The sequence below is a fragment of the Rhinolophus sinicus genome, linkage group LG05 (genome assembly GCF_036562045.2).
Source record: "Rhinolophus sinicus isolate RSC01 linkage group LG05, ASM3656204v1, whole genome shotgun sequence".
Classification (NCBI taxonomy): Eukaryota; Metazoa; Chordata; class Mammalia; order Chiroptera; family Rhinolophidae; genus Rhinolophus; species Rhinolophus sinicus.
This window is the reverse complement of record NC_133755.1, coordinates 43667382-43688022: the sequence shown is the minus strand read 5'-3', so window position 1 is coordinate 43688022 and position 20641 is coordinate 43667382. Positions and strand designations below refer to the sequence as shown.

At 36.3% G+C, this 20641-nt stretch overlaps 1 protein-coding gene and 1 pseudogene across 3 annotated transcripts in view; both read right to left on the bottom strand.

Moving 5' to 3' along the window:
• Positions 1 to 20641, bottom strand: part of COMMD1 (copper metabolism domain containing 1) — a 186011-nt gene that overhangs the window by 144738 nt on the left and 20632 nt on the right. The gene's annotated exons all lie outside the window — the stretch shown is intronic.
• Positions 2758 to 20041, bottom strand: LOC109437533 (proteasome subunit alpha type-1; annotated as a pseudogene).

Sequence of the window (20641 nt, the reverse complement as noted above, 5' to 3'; positions counted from 1 at the left end):
AAATCATAGTACCCGCTTTTCTCTGGGCATAATGATTGATCCATATGAATCTCCCAATTTAGAATAGGAGGATAAATGATCTTGCCTCTTGGGTCACAGTATCAGAAGAATATGAGACTGGGGTTGTAGATAGCCATTTTGATCTTTTGACAAAGGCCTGATTGCAATAAAAACGAATGAAGACAAGCATGATGAGAGTGGGTTCTAATGGAGTGATATTCCTGTTCTATAATCCCCAAGGCCCTGGTTCCCACAGACTTCCTTCAATTCTGTATGTTATCTCAGCATCCTTTCCACCTATTGGCACCCCCAAAATTCCATTTACTATTCAAGTTGGTATAAACTGTATTCCTATTATTTGGTCAAGACCAAGAGTCTTGACTAAACTTGGGCAGTAGCATTAAGAGCAGAGGAATGTAAAGGTAGACAGTGTACAGGTAGAGTACAGGTAGAGGAAGTGGGAATAAGGTTTAAAAACAAACATGCTACCTTTTATTCCTCCATTAATATGCATAAATTTTGTGATAAAATTTGGTAGATTAAAGTTATTTCACATTGCAATTCAATAAACATTTACTGAATACCTGCCTAGTTAGGCCTGATTGCAATAAAAATGAATGAAGACAAGCATGATGAGAGTGGGTTCTAATCATGAGATGAGGACCCAAAATCTCTGGCTCTGCCACTCAATAGAAACATTAATTTATATAATATACTATAATTAAGTCAAACTATTTTCACTGGCACTTTGCTTCACAAAATTCATCACAGTTCAGGTAATCTGTATCATTCTTTTCCTCAAATCATACCAAGATACCCATTTGATATAACTTCACTTGTGACAGAAGTTATTTTGGTTGGGTTCCAGTCAATATTTTGAACTGGGGTCCATTTATCTAAATTTAGAATAATCAAAAAATTAAATGAGGAATCACTTTGAGTTCAACGTCATCAATTTTCATCTAATTCAAGAAATATTTGAATAGCTACTATGGGAGTGACACTGTTCAAGGCATGCCACCTCCATCTACTGGTATGTAACGTTACCAACTTCTTGCTTCACAAAATCCTCCCATGTATATCACAAACCATAAACTCCTATACAAAGGTAGAAAAGAATCCAGGGTGCTGATTTCTATTGGCCTAATCATAGCCTTGCAAATTAGCAAGGAGCTCAGAGCCAAAGAAAATTTAGGCTAGTAAATCGGGGGAACGGAAGAATTTGAATGTTTAAGATAAAAATGTAAACCATCATAATATATTTGACAACATTGTTGCTGCTAGAATATAATCATAGAGCAACACACATATGGTATGGCTGATGGTGGGCAGCTTGGAGAAACCACCAGTCTTCTACTCAACAGAGATCAGCATTATACTAAAGATATACTTGACTGAAATATGATGCTCCAATAATTTTTAAATGTTAAAAATTAATAATTAAGCAGTCCGAAACTGAAATTTCAAATGAACACAAAAAGTTAGGTAGTAGAAGAAAAGAGAATTAAAAGCATGCCAAATTGTTCCTGGCTACTTCAGAGAAAAGAAACAGATTGATACAAATGCAATTCTATCAAAATCCTAGCAAAAATTTTTGTATATAAAAACAGTTATTCTAAAATTGACATGGAAAGGCAAAGGAAGTAGAATAGCTATAATCATTTTTAAGAAGAACAAAGTCGGTGGGATCAGTCTTCCCTATTACAAGACTTAACATATATCTACAATAATCATGACTCTGTGGTATTTACAGAGGGACAGATACAGAGACGAATGGGACAGAATAAATAACACAGAAAGAGACCCACACAAATATGGACAGCTGATTTTTCACAACGGTGCAAAAGCAACTCAGTGGCGGAAAGATAGCCTTTTTAACAAAAGGGGCTCGAGCAAGTAGGTATCAATAGCTTAAAAAAAAAAAAAAAGAACCTCAACCTAAGTCTCATAACTCATATAAAAATTAACTCAAAATGGATAACGGGCTTAGATATAATATAAAACTGTAATATTTTTAATAGAAGAAAATATTTGGGATCTAGGACTAGGCAAAGAGTTCTTACTTGACACCAAATCAGTTTTTCCATAAAAAGGAAAACTGTTAAATTGGACCCTATCAAAATTAACTTTGCCCTGTGCCAAAAAATCCCACAAAGAGGATGAAAAGACAAGCCACAAACTGGAAAATATTTCAAATCACATATACAATAAAGAACTAGTATCTAGAATATATAAAGAACTTTTAAAATTCAACATTAAAAAACAAACAATCTCAACAGAAACTGGACAAAAGATGAGAGAAATTTCACCAGAGTGGATATACAGATGGTAAAAAGTACATGAAAAATGTTCAACATCATCAGCCATTAGAAAAATGCAAATTAAAGCCACAATGAGATGCCACTACACACTTATCAGAATGTCTAAAATTAAAAAATTGTTAAGATCAACTGCTACCAGGGATACAGAGAAACTGGATTACTGATACATTGCTGGCGGGAACGTAAAAATAGTATATCCACAATAAAAACAGTTTAGCAATTTATTAAAAAACTAAAACATCAACTACCACGTGACCCCGCAATAGCATTCCTTGGCATTTATCCCAGGAAAGGAAGACTTACGTCCACAGAAAAAAACTTATACACAAATGTCTCTAGCAGATTTACTTGTAATAACCAAAAATTAGAAACAAACCAGATGTTCTTCAATGGGTGAATGGTTAAATAAACCATAGTACATCCATACCATGAAATACTACTCTACAATCAAAAGGCGCTGGACCATTGATACTACAACCTGCATGAATTCCCAGAGAATTATGCTGAGTGAAAAAAGCCAATCAGAAAAGGTTATACGTTGCATTACTCCATTTACATGACATTCTTGAAATGACAAAATTATAAAAATGGGAAACAGATTAGTGGTTGCCAGGAGTTAAGGAAGAGGGGGTGGCTCTTTGAGGAAGGCGAGGTCGCAGCTGCAGGGGAACTCCAGTCCATGTCTCCTGCCCCTGACTCACTACTGTTCACTCTCACTCAGGAACAAGTCGGTCAGGAAGCTATGTTGTAGCTGTGGCTTTAAAAGACACCAGAAAGACACCGGTGGAACCAGAGGTGGCCATTCACCAATTTAGAATCACCTTAACCAGTCACAGTGTAAAATCTGGAACAGGGGTCTCTTTCTAGGCTGCATAGTAAACTAGTGATATTTATCACAATGTAGGTTAACTGCCAGGCCTATATCTCATTGTAAAATTTAAATGCTTTAACAGGGCAGAGACCTTGCACCTTGTTTAAACTTTAATCTTTGGGGCTTAGCACAGTGACTGGCACATAGTACGTGACCAATAAATAAATGTCATGTTGAATGAGTGAATAGCTGGATGAGCATGGAATCCAGAATCCAATAAACCTGGTCCTGACTACTCAACTTTGAGAAAGTCTTTTAATCTTGTTGTACCTCAATTTCTTAATTTATAGTACGGAGACATAATACGGAACATGGCAATTTTAAAGCTTGACTCCAAAATTCTTTGACCCTTCTCCCACTGAGAGTTAAGAGTCTATATCCCATGCGTAGAATATGAGCTGTATAATTGCTTGACCAGAAAATCATGGCAATTCAAACTATATGACATTCTGTAAAAGGCAAAACTATGGAGACAGTAAAAAGTTGGGGGGGGGGCGGGAGGGGAAGGAGACAGAGGATTTTGAAGGCAGTGAAACTATTCCATATGATAGTATAACAATGGATACATACTTGTATCATTATACATTTGCTAAAATCTATAAAATGGACAATACCAAGAGTGAACACTAATGTAAACTACAGACTTTGGGTGATGTTGGTTCATCCACTGCAATAAATATGCAAGATGATTGTAGGGGAGACTGTGGGTATGTATGTGGGGACAGGGGGCATATAGGAACTCTATACTTTCCACTCAATTTCACTATGAACCTAAAACTCCTCTAAAAACTAGTGTTGTTGTTTTTTTAAGTGAATTAAAAGAAAGATCATGGCAGAGTGATGCTGTGCCAATTTTTTGGCTCGGTTTTAGGAAACCGGCAACTTCCATTTGGTCTCTCTTGAGAGGCATGCTCTTAGAACCCATCCATCACGCTGTAAGCAGCTTATAGAGAGGGGTCCTCCAAAGGACTCCAGCCCTCAGGCTGTAACTAGGCCCCCAAACGGCCAGTTAATGAGGCACTTTGAAAGTGGATCCTCCTGCCTCCAATTGAGGGACACCCTAAGGACAGAGCCTTTCCTTTTGAGCTCTGCCTAAAGTTCACATTCATGAGCTAAATAAAATAACTATGATTGTTATGCTTTTAAAATAATAAATAAATAAATAGAACTGAACTCAAGATAACTCTTTTTTAGTAAATTGCCCGTTAAGTATCAAGTAAATTAGTTATTTAAGTAACTGAGAGACTAATATTTGAAAATGGGAATCTTTGATATTACTCAACCCCACAGCATTTTAGTCCTAAATCAGTCTCCTATAATTTAATATTTATAATCATTAATTTCTTCTTGCTTGTTTGTTGTTGAAAGCAACAGTATTTAAAGGTGGCACTACAAATATATAACAGAAAGTCAGTTCCTATTACTCTTTGGTAGATAAAGCTTTTCCATTAAGCTTCTAGTTTATTAGAGTGGTATTTCAAAACAAAGGTTCAGTGATTCAAACAAACAAATATGGATAAATGGCATTTAGTGAGAAAATACTTTCATACAATGTAAACTTCACATATCAGAGCAAAGATTACATATTATCACCCAGTATGAATGCATCAATGACACATACTTCTGCCACTAGTTTTCCAATAAAAATGAAAATACCTCTATAAAAAGTACAGAACACCTTGGGAAACCACTGGGTTCTAAATGCATTTATTTTTAAAGTTTTTAATGAATAGATTTTAATTTTTAGGGCAGTTTTAGGTTCACAGGAAAATTAAGTGGAAAGTGCAGAGTTCCCACATACTCTCATCCACCCACGTCCACCTCTACACACACAGTTTCCCCCACCATCAACATCCTCATCAGTGTGATACATTTGTTACAAAGGATAAACCAATACTGACACATTATCAACCAAAGTCTGTAATTTACATTAGGGCTCACTCTTAACATTATAAGTTTTGACAAATGTATAACAACATGTATCCACTATTATAGTATCACACAGAATAATTTCACTGCCCTAAAAGTCCCTTGTGTTCCATCTCAACATCTCTACCTCCGTCCCCCACCAAAGTACTCTTTAAATGTCAATTAGATCCAGTTGATTGATTGGCCTGTTTGGTTTAGCTGTGTCCTCAATGACTTTTTGCAAGCTGGATTTGTCCACTACTGATAGAGAGGGATGTTGAAGTCTCCAACAACAATAGCAGATTTATCTATTTCTCCTTCCAGTTCTATCAGCTTTTGCCTCATGTATTTTGACACTCTGTTGTTAAGTGCAAATATGTTAAGGACTGTTATGTCTTCTTGGAGAACTGACTCCTTTGTCATTATAGAATGCTCCTCTTTATCCCTGATGATTTTCCTTGCTCTGAACTCTGCTTTGTCTGAAATTAATATAGCTACTCCAGTTTTCATTTGATTAGTGTTAGCATAGTATATCTTTACCCATATTTTTACTTTTAATCAATGTCATTACATTTAAAATGTGTTTCTTATAGACAATATATAGTTGGCTCTTGGGGTTTTTCTTGATCCATTCTAATAGCCTCTGACTTTTTATAGGTATAAAAACTGACAGAAGTGCCAAGAAAAATAGATGAATCCATTATTATAATTGGAGAATTCAACATCTCTGTGTTGATAATCGTCATATCCAGTAGGCAAGAACACAGTGGAAATGAACACCACTATCAGTCAACTGGATCTAACTGACATATAGAGTACTTCATCCAACAACACATTCTTCTCGAGCTCAAATGGAACCCTGAGCAAGACAGACTACATTCTGAGCCATAACACACACATCAACACATTTAAAAAATATATAAATCATACACTGTCTGCTCTCAGATCACAATGGAATTAAACATAAAATCAATGACAGAAAAATAGCTGAAAAACCCTCTACTACTTGGAAATTAAATAACACACTTCTAAATAACTCATAGGTTAAAGAAGAAATCTCAAACATAAAAATATTTTGAACAAAATTAAAATGAAAATACAATCTAATCTAAATTTGTTATGCAGCAGAAGCACTTCTTACAGAGAAATATATAGCATTAAATACATATATTAGAAAAGAAAGATCTAAAATCAATAATCTGAACTTCCACATTAGAAAGCTCAAGAACGAGCATTTAAATCCAAAGTAATCAGAAGGAAAGAAATAATAAAAATCAGAGCAGAAATCACTGAAATTGATAATAGGAAATCAATTGAGAAAATCAATTAAGCCAAAAGCTGGTTCCTCGAAAAAAATCAAATAAGTTGATAAACTTCTAGCCAGGTTAACAAAAAAAGAGAAAAAACAAATTACTACTCTCAGAAAAGAAAGAGGGGCCATCACTACTGATCCCATGGACATTAAAAGAATAAAGGAGTATTATGAACAATTGTGTGCCCACAAATTTGATAACCTAAAAGAAATGGACCACATCCTAGAAATTCACAATCTATCAAAATTTACACAGAAACAATCAATATAATTTGAATAGGCCTGTATCCACTTGAGTAAAAATGGAATCAATAATTAACAACTTTCCAAGACAGAAAGCACCAGGTCCAGATTGGTTCACTGGTGATTTCTACCAAATATTTAAGGAAGAAATTACACCAATTCTCTACAATCTCTTCCAGAAAACAGAAGCAGGAGGAGAATTTTCGAACTCATTCTATGAGACTGGCATTATTCTAAGACCAAAACCAGAAAGACATTACAAGAAAGAAAAACTACAAACCAGTAAGTCCCAGGAACATAAATGTAAAAATCCTCAACAAAATATTAGCAAATCAAATCCAATAATGTATAAAAAGATTTATACACTACAACCAACTGGGATTTATTTCAGACATGCAAGGCTGGTTCAACATTCAAAAATTAACTAATAATAGCCCATCAATCACCTCAACAGGCTAAAGAAGAAAAATCATGTTCATATTAATAGACACAGAAAAAGCACCACCAAATGCTGATGAGGATGCAGAGCAAAAGAAACTTTTTTTTGCTAACCTTTTTTTGATATCAGAGAGATTATTCATTATGAATTTGTACCAACTGGACAAACAGTTAACCAAGTTTACTATTTGGAAGTGCTGAAAAGGCTGCGTGAAAGTTAGACGACCTGAACTTTTCGCCAACAATTCATGGCTCTTGCATCACGACAATGCACCAGCTCACAAAGCACTGTCTTTGAGGGAGTTTTTAGTCAGTGAACAAATAACTGTATTGGAACACCCTCCCTAATCACCTGATCTGGCCCCCAATGACTTCTTTCTTTACCCGAAGATAAAGGAAATATTGAAAGGAAGACATTTTGATGACATTCAGGACATCAAAGGTAATACGACAGCTCTGATGGCCATTCCAGAAAAACAATCCCAATTGCTTTGAAGGGTGGGTGAGGTGATGGCATTGGTGCATAGCTTCCCAAGGGGAGTACTTCGAAGGTGACCGTAGTGATATTCAGCAATGAGGTAGGTATGCAGCACTTTTTCTAGGATGAGTTCTTGAACTTAATTGTCAGTCCTCATATGTCTCTCCAAGTAAGTACTGATTGAGAACAGGCTCCAATGGACATAGCTCTACAGTCAAAATAGTTAGCAGATGGACAGGTTTGAAAAATATGAGGGCCCATATCATCATAACCAGCAATAAGCTGCCCAACACCATATGGTCTCATCCATATCTTTGCATTGGTTTCTGGGTCATGCTTCAAATTAGAGATACAAGACTAGACACAGGAAGAGGTCTGTCAAATACAAATGTGGAATCCAAACACTTCTGGTGCATCAAGTTACATAACAGTCTAGCATCAGCAGGAAGTCCGCAATTGAGATAACAATGTGGTTGTCAAAATGGAGAATTTTTTTCTGAGGAGCTCCAAGTTCTGACTGTGCTCTCTTCAATGCAACCAACACTGCATGGGGTTATGATTTCAGACCAATTGTGACTGAACCTTGTTTGACAGCTTCCATTGCATATTCAATCTGATGAATCCTGCCCTAAGGGCTCCAAACAGTGACATCATTGTCACACCGGTTGCGAAACGTGGTTCCTGGAGGCCTGGCTGCAGCCTCCCACAAAGCTGCAGATCAAGGAGCTCTCAATTTTTTAAAAGCAAAAAATAACTTCTTATAAAAAAGATACTATATTTTAAAGTTACAAATTCAAACTAAATACTGAGATTTTGTAAAACATATAACTGACAAAATAGTAGTATGTATATTATATAAAGAATTCCGTCAAATCAAAGACCTGAAAACCTGACCAAAAATATGAACAATTTATATAAAAAGAAACCTAAATATTTAGTCAATAAATGAAAATGTGATTTCAACCTAACTAGAAATCAAAAAAATATACACTAATACCATTTCTCTTCCATTATACTGGCAAAAAGTAAAATGTTCACAATAGTAAATATTGTTTCTTCACTTCCTCACCACCAACTTTCATATACTGTTACTGGGAATATAAAAATTGTAGAGTAATTATCTACCAAAATTTAAGAATTACTTATTCTAGAACTCAGCAACTCCTCTGCAATGTAAAAACCTTACAGGAATCTAGGTACTAGGAGGCCTGTACAAAATGGATTATTCCAACAATGTTAGCAACAGTAACAAGTAAGATTCAACCCAAATGTCCAGAACAAAAAATGTATAGTGACATCAAACTAGTATACAGTAAACAAATTAGAATTATATCTATCAATATAGATAAAGAACAAATGTTGAATAATTTTTAAAAAGCAACTGCAGACAAATACATAAAGAATGATACTAGTTATATGAAATTGCATAAGATGAAAAATACTATAAATTTAAAATATGTGTATTACTAGTGAAAGTGTAAAATTATGCATGAGATTCATAAATACTTAATGCAGAATACTGGTTCCTTAAGAGGACAGGAAGAATGAAATCTGAGAGGCATGTAGAGGACTCTAGTAGTATCTTCAATTTTCTTTTTTACATTTTAAATAGAACTTTAATTTTAGAATAGATTTACAGAAAAGTTGTAAAGATAGTACAGAGTTTCAATATACCACACACACACTCAATTTCCCAGTTTATTAACATCGTACATTAATATGGTATACTGGTGATTATTAATGAACCAATATTGATATATTATTATTAACTACAGTCTACACTTTATTCATATTTCCTTAGTTTTTACCTAATGTCCTTTTTATTTTCCAGGATCCCATCCAAGTTACATTACATTCAGTCATCATGTCTCCTTAAGTTCCTTTTGGCTGTAACAGTTTCTCAAACTTACTTTGTTTTTGATAACCTTGACAGTTTTGAGGAATATTGGTCAGGTATTTTATAAAATGTCCCTCACCTTGGATCTGTCTGATGTTTTTCTCATGGCTAGACTGGATTTATGGTTTTTTGGGAGAAAAACCATAAAGGTAAATTGCCATTCTCATCACACCATATCAAGGGTACATGCTATTAACATAGTTTATCACTGTTACCGATACCTGGCTGAGGTAGTATTTGTCAGGTTTCTCCACTGTAAAACAAATCTTTTGCCCCCTTTCTATATTTTACTCTTTGAAAGGAAGTCACTATGAGTAGCCCACACTTAGGAAAAAGAAAGTTACGCTCCACCTCCTTAGAGGCAAAGCATCTTCATAAATTATATGGAATTCTTCTGTGTCTATGTTTTAAAATACACAAAAAAGATCAGAAGCCTCTCCCCTTTCACATACACACAGGGAAAGAAATGATCAAAATAGTTATCACTATCAAAATTATAGGGTTTTTCATTTTTCTGCATTTCCCAAATTTTCTTTAATGAGCATTTTCTACTTAGATGAGATTTGTTTTATTTTAACCATGCCTATAGTCATTGCAATCTAAGAACTGTTAATCCTCCAGTTTTACTCCATATCAAAAGGGGAAAGCAAACTTGCTAGTCTAATATAATAAATCTAGATTAATGTGAAAAATCTCAGTTCTTATGACCAAAAACAACAAATATTGGGGACACGAATTCAATGACCCGAAGGCACTATTTCTTAAAAGTGCATCAAACATAAGCACTAAATCAATGCAACTTAGTAATTTGTGGCTCTTTTTAATGAATGAGATAAAATACTGTCAAAGATTTAAAAATTCTAGGATAAGTATCTTATTGGTCCAAATATAAGATGATCTTGAATTTAGGTTAATTCTATTTTTCCAAGAAAGAAAAAAAGTTTAATTGTAGGAAACATTCTTTATCATGGTCAGTATTGCTAATAACTCATATATATATACTTTTTAAAAGAAAACAAGCAAAAAATCCTTATCCATAAATAATATATTTATCATTATTTTCATTCTGCTTGGAACTGAGTCTTTTTCCTGTTATATTACACATGGGGTTTTTAATATTGCAAGGACAAAAATATTACTGGAATATGCCAAGGCAGTTGTTTGAATGATAGACAGTTATTTAGTGACTAAGTTATGTCCAAGAAGGAAGAATGAATGATGAGGAATTAAGCAAGATAATACACGAGATATAAATATTTGCTTCTCCAACCACTTAATGGAAACAGTAATTAAGAATTTCAGGAAGTTATGCATGCCCCTGATTTCCATTAAGTGAGTTGGAACACATCATGCAGATTTAAATTCATCATCACTTCTGAAGAAAACAGACCGATAAGCATCGAAGGCTGCCAAGAACTAACAATAGTTCAACCCCCATAGAAACTACTCATGGTAACCAAAAACAAACCTTTACTTGTCAACAGTTCTGTCAAGGTTCCAAGAATTTGGTGTCATAATGTGTAGAAATGTCCTTTAGTTAAGCCTATAAATTATAGAATGCTACCACTTGTTAGCACAAAGAAATGAAGACCTTAAGAAAGTAAAAGCAACTTGCCTCTACGAATTATTAATATCAGCTTGTTAGTCAAGAGTCTTAAAGAAAATGTTTTTTTCTCCTGATTTATTTCATCAGAAATATTTGTCAGAAATATATACTTACACAATTAAAGACCAAAAGAACTTAATTGCATTTCTGTAGCCTTCTTGAATAAAAATTATATAATGAGCTATAAAGCAAGTGAAACTGTCCAAAACAATGGTTTAGGTAAATCAGTATTTTCTAAAGCTCTTGAAAATTTTCTTTAAAAAAACTAAATACTTCCCTTAAAATTGTTTGTGCTATTATTTTAACTATAACATTGTCCAAAACTTAAGGAGCAACAGTCTAAAAAATGGCAACTCACTTTTGTCTTTTATTTATTTTGTCAGTAAATTAGTGGAATCTAATTTATTGTACTTATAGTTAGAAAACGGTTTTGCTTTTTCAAACTTCTTAGCCTGGGCTCCAGTTTCCCTAAAATTAAATGAAGGGAATGTGCTAAATTATCTTTATGTTCCCCCACGTATTAATATTCCATGTTGTCATAGCTACAGGTTGAGCCTCATAAAATTGCCAGTATTCAACTGGTTTTGACTTTAAAAAAATGGTAATTCCAAAAGGTTCAAACTTACTAAATCTCCTAAATTTTTATTCCCTCCTATAAACTATCTTCAGCATCACTAAGCTTTTGTATTCTTAAAGTAGAGCAAAATGTTTAAAAGCTAGGAATGAGAGCTGGCTCTCAACTGCCATTCAAAATTGAATGTACTTCATTAGAAAAAAAAATTTTTTTAAAGATTTTATTGGGGAAGGGGTACAGGACTTTCTTGGAGAACAATGTGCATTTCCAGGACTTTTTTTCCAAGTCAAGTTGTTGTCCTTTCAGGGGGCGCAACCCACCATCCCTTGTGGGAATCGAACCGGCAGCCTTCGGGGTTAGGAACACGGAGTTCCAACCACCGGAGCCACCAAGCCGGCCCCCTTATTAGAAATTTTTTAAGGCCCATTTTATCCCTGAAGAAAAAGATGATAATCTGATACAGAAAACCTCCTTAGCTACTATTTCACAATTCAGTTTTGAATATTTGCAGAATTTGTGCTAGCCCATTCAGTTTTATGACTCCACTTGTTATCACTGTATAATCCATATCACTGAGTTTTTATCACCTGTCTATTACAGACCCTGTTCTAAGGTCTCAAGTAAAATGAGTAAGATACAAACTTGCCTTTGAAGAGCATTCAATCTGGTGTGTAACTGAAAGCACACTATGGCACCGTTGGCTTTCCCTGTCTGCCAGAAAACCTGGAGCAGTGCTACTCCAAGTGCAGTCTGCAGACCAGTGCCAGTCCACAAACTTCCATCTGCAGACCAATGCCAGTCCATAAACTTCCGTACCTCCACTTCAAGGTGAATACAGAAACTGAGATGAAACATTTGGAAACTTTTGTGGCAATGTGATGGTTTTTTATAGTGATTAATTCAATAGTAAAATAATTGGAGCTTATATTTTTATGTATTTTTGATGATGAATTGAAAATTTAAAAAAAACACCCTCCTCCCCCCACACACACACCATAAAACAGGTCCTCAACAGGTATCATTTAAGAAGCACTGCTACTGAGGGTAGACGTATATATTGGACGGTTCTATTATCTCAACTAAGAGCTAATTGGCCCCATTTTCACTATAATAAAAATCCTGGTTACACTTGAAGAAAGGGAAACTGGACACCAAGAAGAAAATAAGGTGCTAGCTATGGACAAGTTGGAAATATTAAAGTCAAAACTAAAACTAAGAAAAGAGAAATGCCGTTACTCTTCATTGGAGAGAAAGGAAAATATTCCAAATTGACAGCAAATTTTATAAAGTACTATTGTCTACGCTTGGCTTTGCCTACAGGAAAAAAATTTAGCTATAATCATTTAGAATTTCTTAACTTATACAATTCACAAATTGAAAAGGGAACTGCAGTATAAAGAAGAGCTACGGCAAATCCATTCCTCACAAATTTGTGTAATTATAATAGTTCTCTTTCATGCCATCTGTGATAAAATAATAAAGTCTCTGTTTATCTGATGTCTCCGAGCTCTGCGAAATTACTGGAACCTTTGTACACAAAATCCAACCTTGTTTCCTTTGGCACAGCTAAAAACAGAAGTCAAATCAAATCATATTTCAAAGGCAAATTCATATTTCCCATTACTAGATTTCATATACAATTGGCTGGTGCTTCTGTTGGGTATTACTGCCATATTCTGCATGTTAATTTAACAAATCTACATATTAAAAATAGAGAACCTAATTTGGTTTCATAAGACAAAGATTTGGCCAATGACAGACTCACCTACAGCACCTCGTAATACATTCCAAAGCTCAATGATTTGTGCAACTACAATGTAACAGTCACGGTGCAAGAAAATTTCCAGTTTACTGGCTGCTCTAATGTCCAATGAAGGGCAGACACTTGAACAATTAACCAAGCCTCAAATCTGGTGACAGAGAGCTAGATGGGAATGAGAAAAAATGAAGTATATGCTGTATTACAGTAAGTGTGGAATATGGTTTTATATATATATATATATATATATATATATATATATATGTACACATACACACACACCCATAGCACGTAATAGAACACCCGTGACAAAACTGAAGACTAACCATCTACAATTTCAAAACTATCTCAAGCAATTGGGAAGGTCTTTGATACACAGCAATTGGTCACTGTGCTCAGATACAAATTTTAATCATTTGTATGTTCTAGGAGGTATGCTTAGTTAGTTAGTAAACTTTGCCAACTTCCTAGCATTTTCAGGGCAGCCTTAGGGAACTGGTTTCCTTAATGAAATTAAACCTTGATACCTCAACATCAATAACTTATTTACCTTTTCGTATGTCTGAAAATTCTTAGTGAAGTTATTTTAAGGAAAAAATTAACAAAATACTGAGGGGAAAAAAGGCAATGGAGTCTCCATGTAGGAAGGGTAGTTGAACTTTAAGGCTCCAACTCCTACCCTTGAGATTTACATTGCCCTTAAAAATAACTCAGCCTGGGCTGGCCAGTGGCTCAGGTGGTTGGAGCGCCATGCCGTGCTCCTAACACCCAGGTCACTGGTTCGTGGGCCAGTGAGTTACGCCATCTATAGCTAAGATTGTGAACAACAGCTCTCCCTGGAGCTGGGCTGCCGTGAGCACTGGGGAGGTCAGCACGGGCTGCTGTGGTCTGCTGTGTTGTGCCGTGGGCTGCCATGGGCTACCATAGGCTACCGTGTGCTACCGTGAGTGGCCCACAGCCAGCGTAAGCTGCCGAATGCCTCAGCAGGGGGGTAGCGCAAGGCTCATAACACTAGCATAGGCCAGGAAGCTGTGTCCTACACAACTAGACTGAGAAACACAGCTTGAACCAGAGTGCAGGAGTAAGTGGAAGAAGGGGGGAAAAAAGCCAAAAACTCAACCCTTTGCAGCAGCCATTCTTGCATGTTTAGTAACAACTCTGGTAGATTTTTTTTTTTTTTTTTAAGATTTTATTGGGGAAGGGGAACATAACTTTATTGGGGAACAGTGTGTACTTCCAGGCCTCTTTTTTTCCAAGTCAAGTTGTTGTCCTTTCAATCTTAGTTGTGCGGGGTGCCGTTCAGCTTCAAGTTGTTGTCCTTTCAGTCTTAGTTGTGGAGGGTACAGCTCAGCTCCAGGTCCAGTTGCCGTTTTCTAGTTGCAGGGGGCACAGCCCACCATCCCTTGTGGGAGTCGAACCGGCAACCTTGTGGTTGAGAGGACAAGCTCCAGCCAACTGAGCCATCCGGGAGCTCAGCAGCAACTCAGCTCAAGGTGCCGTGTTCAATCTTAGTTGCAGGGGGCAGAGCCCACCATCCCTTGCGGGACTTGAGGGATTGAACTGGCAACCTTGTGGTTGAGAGCCCACTGCCCATGTAGGAATCGAACCGGCAGCCTTCGGAGTTAGGAGCATGGAGCTCTAACCACCTAAGCCACCGGGCCGGCACCCTGGTAGATTTTTAATGTCTATCCCTAAGTCAGATGCATTTGGCTTTTTAACATGTTTCTTGGTCATATACAAAAGTTCATATACTTTAACAGATGACATGATACTGCATAGAGAGAACCCTAAAGATTCTACCAAAAAACTATTAAAACTGATAAATTCAGTAAATTGCGAGACACAAAATTAATACTCAGAAATCAGTTGCATTTTTATACAATAACAAACTATCAGAAAGAGAAATCAAGAATGCAATTCTATTTACAGCTGCATCAAAAAAAAAAAAAGAACAGAAAGAAAAACACCTACAAATAAATTTAACCAAAGAGGTAAAAGACCTGTACTAGGAAAATTATAAGACATTGAAGAAAGAAATGAAAGATGATACAAATAAATGGAAGCATATAAGATGCTCACAGAGAGGAAGAATTAACATTGTTAAAATGTCCATACTACCTAAAGCAATCTATTGATTCAATGCAATCCCTATCAAAATATCAATGGCATTTTTCACAGAACTAAAATAAATAATCCTAAAATTTATATGGAACCACAATACAATCTGAATAGCTACAGCAATCTTCAGAAAGAAGAACAAAGTTGGAGGTATCATGATACCTGATGCCAAACTATACTACGAGGCTATAGTAATCAAAACAGCATGATACTACATAAAAACAGACACATAGATGAATGGAACAGAATGGAGAGCCCCGAAACAAACCCATGCCTATATGGTCAATTAATTTACGACAAAGAAGGCAAGACTATACGCTGGGGTAAAGACATTCAACAAACTATGTTGGGAAAACTGAACAGATATACACACACACAAAAATGAAACTGGACCACCTTCGTATACCACATACAAGAATAAACTAAAAATGGATTAGACTTAAATGTAAGACCCAAAACCATAAAATTACTAGAAGAAAACATAGGCAGTAAACTCTCTGATTTGCTCTTAGTAATTTTTTTCTAATATGTCGCCTTGGGTAAGGGAAACAAAAGAAAAAGTAAATGAATGGGACTACATCAAACTAAAAAGTTTTTGCGGGGGTGACCGGTTAGCTCAGTTGTTTAGAGCGCGGTGCTCTTAACAACAAGGTTGCCAGTTCAATCCCCACATGGACCAGTGTGAGCTGTGCCCTCCACGACTAGCTTGAAAATGACAGACTTGATATGGAGTTGATGGGTCCTGGAAAAACATACTGTTCCCCAATATTCCCATTAAAAAACAAACAAACAAACAAACAAATAAATTTGGGGGAAAAAAGATTTCATACACTTTAGTCAGAGCTGGTCAACTGATCACCAAATATTGACTGCGTCAAGAAACCTCAACACCATGTTGAGATACAGTCTAGTGGGAGGCCTACAGATCATTATCTATGATTTTCTGTGCTGAAGTACTTTCAGCTCTGGTTTCTGAAACAGTTCCACTTGGTAGCCAACTCTAGTACACAAATCACAATGCTAATCCAAATAATCTCCATTAAAAAAGAGACTTAATTTGTCAGATATTGTCAGCTTGAAACTACAGAAATTAAAGAAAAAATATTTCAGAACATTTTTACATGAAATTTTATTTCCATGTTTATGCTTCCACATTAATAAAAACATGACCACAGTAATTTCAGAAGTTTTCATTACAGTCATCTATAGCAAAATGAAGCAAAATCAATACACCTAGCCATCTGCTATTCTGAGTATTAACAGAACACTTATTTAGATCTCACTCTAAAGTCAACTACCTGAAAACATAAAACTCAGGTGGTAATGGGTAAAACTACTCAATTCTTTATCATCACAAACATAAGAATGAAAAAATATAACAAAGAAGATAGGAGAAAGAATAGAAAATGGTAAGAAAGGAGTATTAGGAGTTCTGGGTAGAAGAATTTCTCTGGTATAGCTAAGAAGAAAGCAATTAGACTGTAGAACTCCAGAGAGCCAAAGGAATGGGAAGCAGTAGGTACTTCTGAGTGAAAGTGGAATTGGAAACTGGAGAACTGGTTGAAAATCTGCTTACTGAACCCAGCTGCCACCCCATCAATGCCCCAGGTGGAAGAGTGTGTTTCCAGTCTAGGAGATGAACCAGAGGGCTCTGGACTCAAGGGCTCCAGGCACAGCTCAGGGCAAGGGACTCATTCTGAAAACTGGGAGATGAAGTGTAATTCTACATACTGAATGATGGGGTGTCCGATCCCTCTCCCCCATCTATTCTGCAATGCAATTGTGACACAAACTACCTTGCACAGGTTAAGGGCACAATCCTTTACGAGGACAACACATTTCAGACATCAGCCACAGCGCTAGAGGGAGGGGGTAAGGGGTGTTTAAGCCATCAGTACTTCTGAGTAACTGTCTATAAATTCAGAGGTTCCTACTATCCCCTTAGGTTCAATAATTTGACAGAACGAGTCACAGAACTCAGAAACACACTGTACTTACAATCACAGTTTTGTTATAGCAAAAAATAACACATATCAGGACCGGCCAAACTAAGAGATGCACAGGGCAAGGTGTGCGAGGGTCCCAAATGTCCTCTCCCCATAGAGTCGGGAAACATCACTCTCCTGCTACAATGACGCATAGCAATACACACACAGTATTATTCACCAGGAAAACTCATCCAGGGATAAAAAGTCCAGTCTTTACTGGGGTTTCATTATATAGGCATGATTGATTAAATGTCCAGCTTCTCTTCTCCCTGGAGGATGGTCTGATAATACGTGACTCAAAGCCCCAATCCTCTAATCACACAATTGGTCTTTCTGAAGTTTCAAGCCCCAATCTTAAGCCATCTCATTATCATAAACTATCTAAGGACTCACCATGAATCACCTTGTTGGCAAAAACTACGTATTAAGTGTGGTCTGAGGGGCCTACTGTAAATAACAAAGATACTCCTATCACTCCAGAAACTTCAAGGATTTACAGCCTCCCTCCCAAGGACTGAGAGCAAAGACCAACCAAATACTTCATTACACAAGAGGCTCCAAGAACAATGGCAGATGGACCTCCAGGCAGGAGTGTTAGAAGATTTCCCTCTGGGGAACAACCTCGCCAAGGGAATGGACTTATGGACACTGACTGCAGGGCACACACGTGATCACCCTGGAAGTCTAAGGTCAGTAGGCTTTAAACCCTGCTCATACTCAAAAGGCTTCCAATCAACCTTTTAATGTGTCACTCCTAAATGTAAATGACAGCAAAGAAGCACCAAATATTTGAGCAAAGCCTCCAATATGAGAGACAGAGACCAAAATAAACAGACAAAAAAAGAAATTCAAAGGAATAGAAAATTGAGGAAATTTTTTAAAATTCAAAATATGACCTATAATTAACATTATCAGAAATAAATAAGAGATTGTCCACATAGCACTCATTTTTTTAAAAGGAACATTAAAGAACAAACAAGAACTTCCTCATCCAGAGTAGGTCCAGAGTTGGACTGGGTCCAGTGTGAAGAGTCAGGTAAATAAAATTTTGTTTTAAGGAGAAAAAGGGAAGAGAGAGAAAATGGGTTCCTCTGAGACCAAAGAGCCTAGGATTCTTCCATCTGGGACTCCAGCTAACTACATATATAAAAATTCTGAGCCCAAACCTGTGTTTTTCTGAACAAGTGGGTTAACCTTAGTAAAGATAATCTTGAATTACAGCGGCCACAGTGGGAAACTTTTTTTTTAAATTAAAGTTTATTGGGGTGACAATTGTTAGTGAAGTTACATAGATTTCAGGTATACAATTCTATAATACATTATCTATATATCACATTGTGTGTTCACCCAGAGTCAGTTCTCTTTCCATCACCATATATGGGAAACTTTTAACCTAGATAAATTTACCCATTTATGAGGTGTCCTAGAGAAAAACGGGTCTCAGCCAGGGTAGAGAGATAATTATTTTTCCTCCTCTACAGGTTATGATGACTAGGATGGGACCTATTGAGACACCCCACTAACTCTGGGAACTACAGTTGAGATCCTGGGAAAACTGGCAGAACTCAGAGAAAAGTGAGAATTCTTACCCAAGTCAGCTCTCCCATATCTCTATCTGTAGTATCTAGTCAAGAGAAAAAGGTAAGATTTCACCTTGTCCCTTTCTCTTCCAAGTTAAGACTTGTGAATTTGGTTTGTGGGTATTCTTATTTATCGATCCTTTTCCTCTCAGGGACAACTATCGCTTTGTGGTTTGTCTCATTTTGTGTACTGAGAACGTGGCTTAGATTTCCACCTGTCTGGGCACACAGGTTGTCAATTCTTGTGTGTGCCGGCAGTTCAAGCATAGGATTGGAGGCCCCAAAAAATACGGCCAGAAGGAAAAGTGGGTTGCAACCCATTTGTGACTAGTATCCTACCACCTGTTGTCAGCTCTCACGGGAATTGTCTGTCTGCCTTTCTTTTGGTTATCTTTGAGAGTGGTTCTGAATATTGGGAGGGCTGCATCTTATGCACCTTTTTGGGGGATGCCTCGTGTCCATGGTTAAGCTATTCATATAAAAAGGCTTATTGGTTTTCGTTTTGAGTCACATGATAGGTATGTATGCTTTTGGTTTAAAAGGGGGGAAATAATAACTTAAAAAAGTGTTCATTACTGCCAGGAATATTTACTATTTGTCCTGGCCTGATAAGATATTAGAAATAATTTTTTAATGAGGTCTACGGACAGAAGTTGGCCAAAGTGGAAGTTGATATTTAGAGCCAGATAGGACCTTTCCTTTCAGGCCTTGTCCCTTAAGATAAAATGAACACTGGAATCTTCTGACTTCCATATTAGTTGGAAATCTCCCTGATTTAAAGAAAAGAAGCACATTGAAGATAATGTAGTTGGATGCGTGGGTCAGCCCCGTGAAATCATTCAGGTTACCATCCAATTCTTTGAGGAATTAAAAACAACTGTCCTTGCCTTATAAATCAAGTCTTTACAACAGAAATGAGGCTCTAGAAGCAATTCAAAACTCACCCATCCTTGTTATCATATTCATCTTAAAATGCTTGCGGATATTATGAAAGATCAAGACATTGAAAGCAAAATTCCTTGGTGAAAACTTACATCCTTTCTCTGTGCTTTTGAGATGGAAATGTTCTACCTGTCCCTAAGAATCAAGAGCCATCTCTTTGAAATGTAAACTTCAGGGAGATAATTCTTATCAAAAGGACAATAAAACGGTGTTTGGAAACCAGGTGAAGGAAAAATCATGGTAAAAGCCTTCTCTACAAATATTAGTAAAAAACTTAAGCCATCTGAGCAGATAACCTTAACTTACTCCTGTTCCATCTGTCAGCTGTCTACAACTTACAACAATTTGGTAAAGTATACCTTTGTAAAAAGAACTGAAACATTTACTTTTCCACCCTATCCTATCACTCCAGAATTCAGAAACTTATTGGGTATTCTTATTTTATTTAAAATATAGTTATGTGCGTGAATTCAAGAAAAATCTGTTCTCCTTAAACCAGGACATAATTGAAAACATTGGCTATTTATGAAGGCTTTGACAGGAATGTCCTCTTAGAGAATGATGTGCATAAAATCAGATATGACCAGACAATTTTAAGGAACTAAG